The sequence below is a fragment of the Anas platyrhynchos genome, chromosome 3 (genome assembly GCF_047663525.1).
Source record: "Anas platyrhynchos isolate ZD024472 breed Pekin duck chromosome 3, IASCAAS_PekinDuck_T2T, whole genome shotgun sequence".
Classification (NCBI taxonomy): Eukaryota; Metazoa; Chordata; class Aves; order Anseriformes; family Anatidae; genus Anas; species Anas platyrhynchos.
Genome location: NC_092589.1, coordinates 18,545,266 through 18,550,923, shown reverse-complemented (window position 1 = coordinate 18,550,923; position 5,658 = coordinate 18,545,266).

Below are 5,658 nucleotides of genomic sequence, written 5' to 3'. Positions count from 1 at the left end.
TTAAGCGTATTTTCCATTCATAGAGAAATAAGTGTGTTTAAAAAGTGCATCAATTGGATGAGCTAGTTTAACTACGAAGCAGGACTTTCTCTGAGATCCTCCATTAAGATTCAAGGAAGAATGTGGGAGGAGATAGCAGATGCTCTAAGACAAGACAAAATCATTTAGGTGTAATTCTATTAGTAAAAAGCTGCTCCGTATTATTATTAATACAGGATACTCAAGACACATGGTAATAGACAAGGCAAGCAATGATGTGGGAGTCCTCCATGTTGAGGTTGCCTTCCTGAGACTATGAAGAATGGAGAATGTGCCAAACAGAAGACCACTACATGTGAAGCAAAACAAAGCAAAAATAATAATGCAAAGGTAGTGTGTAAAATGAGACCTTGTCTCCTGGTAACCTTGAGGAAAACTCAAATTTAGTGATAGATATTACACCTTAAATTATGCATGAATGAATGTCAACAGCTATAAACTTTTATTTCTCAGGTTTGGGCAGCACTGATAGAAGACTTGCCATGCAACCAAGTCTAACCTCCCAGCCGCTCCATGTCACATCTGTGAAAATGCCAGTGCCTACAGCACACACACACTGAAACACAGGACACTGTGAAACACAGTGCACGTGTCAGTGCAGAACAGATCACCTCAGTCCATGTCACCTCATCCTTGTCTTGATCTACACCTCCTGATGTTCAACAAATAAACACATTTTGGAAGGCATTTGCCAGATTTAGCATCAAGGAAAAAAATTGAATTTGCTTAATCCTATCCATGTAGCTTAAACCTATATTCCCTGCTTGACTGCTGTAGAGATGTTGTGCTACTTAATTAACAGACCATTGCCATGATCTGTCTTTGCAAATCTTTACATCAAAGCTATTTTCCACAAGTCTGATTTAAACAGGGGTCGATTCAGGGAAATCCAGTGCCCTGTGCTACACAGGTTAGGCTGTTTGATCACAGGTTTTTTGTTTTGGTTTGGTTATTTGCTTGGTTTTAGATTTAGACTTTTATTATTTGTAACTCAAAATTGTTAAGCTATATCATCAAAAAACTTGTGTGTTCATACTATTAATATACGCACAATAAAACAGATGGCAGGAAGCAAGATAACTGAGTGGCCACTGCACTTTTAAAAACCAGGAACATCTTGAACCCAAAGAAATCAGCAGAAGACTATTCTTGATGGTTCAGTCATCTACAGACATGGCCCATTTCCCTTTTGTTTTGGGCTTTTTTATTTTGTTTTATTTTATTTTATTTTATTTTATTTTATTTTATTTTATTTTATTTTATTTTATTTTATTTATTTTATTTTATGTACATTTTATTTTATGTACATTTTATTATTATACAGGGTCTATAGTATATCACGAGAAAAAGATCTGAATTGGAGATGCAGTCTGTTCAAGTTGTTGGTTGGTTTCATGGGTTACATTTAGACTATTCCAGCAGCGCTGATCTCACTTCAGACCTACATCTAAATGAAGACATAATGCAAACGAAATATCTTAAAATGTCATTTATTCAGAAATCTTACAGTTTCATCTCTTCTTTTCACTGCTTTGTCATTTAAGGAAAGTAGTAAAATGGTTTTAGCACCAGACTGTGAAATTCAAGGGACCGTAAATAATCACACATACCTTGCTGCTAAACAAGCTCTTCTAAAACTGGTACAAGGAAGCTGCATGTCTGCAGATGCAACAAGCACGGTGGTTTCTCAGCCTAGCTATGGAACGATAAGCTAGTTAATGAACACTAACTTGTAATTTATTTTCATACTCTTGCTTAGCCCTTTAAGTATGCTGGACGTTGAGGAGGAAACTAATAAGCAGAAAACAGCATGGAGGATAAATACCCTTTAAAACTTTCAACAACCCCTTATACAGTCATTTTTCCCAGCCTGCACAAAATTTTTATATTAGGGTATCTGACACTTACCATTCTGCCAGATGAATTTTATTTATGTCAGAGTGACATCAGTCCTCATTAACATTTTGTCATGGTCATATTTATTTAACCCTTAGCCTTTCCTTGGTTACCTTATTTACAGTTCACATAATATGCAGACATCTCATGCTGGAATTCTTTTGGGGTCAAATTTTTAACAAGGTCAACATTGTATTCAGTCATGTCTATATTAGCATGATGAAATGATGTCTGTAAATTGTTCCACCTCACAATGTAACAACAGCTCATTATTATTAGATTGGTCCAGCACACTTTTATCACCAAGGTAAGGCCCATAAAGCATTTAGCACTGCTTTAAGGTTACGTCTGATCACCTCACCTCTATAGGTGTAAAAGCAGTTCCAATCATCCTCAGAGAAAGGACATGCATTAATCAAGTGAAGCAGTGGAGTCTTCTTCCTACTTCCCACTAAGCTATTTGCATGCCAGTTATTTCACTTGATTTTGATAGAATCACTAGGTGTTTGCAGCAGCCGATATAAAAAGCAGTTTTTAAAAAACTTTTTTTTTTTTTTAATTTTATAAAAATAGCATACTTGATACTCAGGACGTTACCAAACATCAATACCTTGCAGGATGCAAGGCCTTCATTCTCCTGAGGGCACCAGTAGGCCTCAGAGGCCCATGGCCCTGCCTGTAGGCCCAGGAGCTTCAGGTCTTCTTGGCCCTGGGTATCAAGTCCCTGCCTGAGCAGTGCTAGCTGACTCTGGGCCTGATCCATTCCCTTCTTTTTTTTTTTTTTTTTAGGGTTGGTGCTGTGCTTACCAGTACCCTGTTTTGCCCGCCCCATTCAGAGGCAGTAGGTCTGCATCCTGGTAAGCAAGGGCATAGCCTCTGCCAGGAGCACCCTCACTCTTCTCCCCAAGCCTGGCAGCTTCAAGAACTGTGTGATCCCTCACCTCAGGAATGACTCTTCCTTTCTATATATATATTTTTTTTTTTTCCTGAAGAATATAAATAACCAAGCATTGATCTTTATTTTGATAGCCTGTTGTGGTTGGTGTTCTAAGTTTCCTTCTGCTCCACCATTAACATGATCAGCAGTCCATTTCCCTTTCCTGTATCAGATGCCAAGAAGGTGCCATATAATTAGGTAAACCAAGGTGTGTTCTTCAAAGTTGCTTCAGTTTCAAAAATTTTGAGATACTATCTTGAAAAAAGGCCAAATCCGTGCCTTTTCCAAAACACCTAGAATGGAAATCGTACAGAAGTACTTAGGGAGATAAAAAGTACTGTTGAAGGCAGTGTGGGTGTATTTGTGCATGCACGGGCAGGAGGAGAGGGAGGAAAAGAATCAGAGCACTTCTTTATATTAAGCTGAGCTTGGTGTAAAGTCTATGCTACAGCACTTTAACAATTCCCAATGGTTTTCTCTGCAAAAGAGAAATAACGATAAAAAATGATCAATATAATGATCAAAAAAAAAAAGGAGAAAGGACACAGAGAGAGGTTTATAGTAAGTTTTCAGTAATATCAATTACCTTTCAAAGCTTCCTACCAAGAAACTTTGAAGATTCATGTATTCATTACGCTGGACCCTACCCTGCTGAGACTGGTGGAAAAACAAGTATAATTATATATCATACTAGAGGAAAACTGAAAACCCTGTCACAAAAGCCCCCTCTGTGTTCATTTGCATTAATAGCTCTACAGGTATATGTGTGGATGGAGAAATAGGTAGTAGAAAACAGCAGGCTGAAGAGATGGAAAGTACATGCCAAGTAGTAGCATGTGAAAGTCTCCCATGAACTGATAAGCTCCGGAGACTAGCAGTCCTGCTGAAACCACAAAAACTGATAAGCTCTGACCAATGAGTCTGCTGAATCTGTCCAAATCCACTAGCATCAGCAATGGATTGTGTAACCCAGGCTATGACCAAGAAGGCTACTATTTGCAAGACCACAAAATTATCTATATAAAATACACACACGCACACACGCTGAAATTAAAAACCTTGAGGGACTTCCTGAACAGCTACCTCAAACCACTGGTACACCAATACATGCCTCTGCTAGTCTCATGAGTCTTGTACCAACTAGGTAGCTGTGAATGTGTGTGTGTGTGAACAGTGTGAGGGAATTCGTGAATGTAACATGTCACGAGTACCTCCTGTGGTATCAAAGTGCAGAGCTACCCTGCTTTAGGGAGGGTACCTGACACTGGATCCAGAATTTCTACAGTAGGGACTTGGATATATTTTCAAGGTGGTATTTCTTAAGTGGCCATCACTGTAAGTGCAGGCATGCCCAGATCCAGACACTGCAACATCACACACACAGAGAAATTGTATCACCGTATGGCACAAATTAAAGAGCTGCAACCCAAAGTATTGATTTTCTCAAAGTTGCACACTCCAGGCCCCTTGTTCAAGCTTCTGGACCACGTGGTCCTTGAAATGGAGCATCTCATATATGAAGAAAGGCTGAGAGAGCTAGCACTGCTTAGTCGAAGGAATGGAAGGCTTAGGGGGAACTTAATAATGCTGGTTTGAATATTAATACCTGAAGGGAGGGTGCAAAGAGGACAGAGTCAGGCTCTTCACAGGGGACAGGAGGCAATGGACACAAACTGAAACACAGGAGGTTTCCTCTGAAATCAGGAGGAACTTCTGTACTGTGTTGGTGAACAAGCACTGACACAGGTTGCCCAGAGAGCTGTGGAGTCTCCCTAATGGAGATATTCAAAAGCTGGTTCTGGCTAACCTGCCAGTATACTGCAGGTTATACTGTATGTAGCACATTGCACTCGGAAGTTCTTCAGGGCCTGCATACTTTGGAATCCCCTATGGTGTTCTCAGGAAGCTAAATGTCTTTCTACTCAAGTTTGAGATGTGTGTAGCTGAGGACACATCAGATTGTTTTGGAGACAATACATCATACATTAAATAGAAATTATGCACTGAAATTAAACAGAGATGATTCCTTTGGAATAAGTATGCTTTTAAAATACTTTGGTATTGCTGGGGTTTGCCTGACCTCTTGTGGTCAGGTCCCTACCTTGCAGTTCCGAAGTTAACTCGGTGGTAGCGCACCTGAGACATTTTTTGAAGGCTACAGCTGTGCTGAACAGAAGACATTTTGGTTTGCAATCCTAAACGGCAACTTTAGTGAAAGAAAGAGCTAATCTAAAAGACATTTAGTGACTTATTCTTTTCTTCTGAATTTATGCAGATAAAAATAACTTCTTATTTTGCTCTGTAGTATTATAGACCAAGCACAGCATTTAAGATGACATGGATTGTATTCTAACACATCAAAAATTTGCTTTTAAGGGACAGTCTCACCACTGAACATGAAAAAAAACACACACACACAAAAACAAAACAAAACAAAACAAAAAACAAAAACACAACCATGGGAAGAGCACCAGAGAGAAGACATCTGATTACTTTTGCAGAGATTGCTGGCTACCAAGCTACGTAACTACAAGCTTTCCCCTGTCCTAATTCTTAATTGTACACCTATAGGAAATGAGAAAGATTCCAAAAAACCCTCATGCTGTAAAAAACAAACAGGTAACTCCATCTCCTCTTCAGAGCACCTGATGCTCTTACTTCTGAGGTAATTTTACTTCGCCATACTGCACATCTGCCAGTTTTCTGATAGTAAACACAGCTGAAGTACCATCTTAAATTAGGGGACATTTCTTCTCAGAAAGAGCAGTCAGGCATTGGGACAGGCT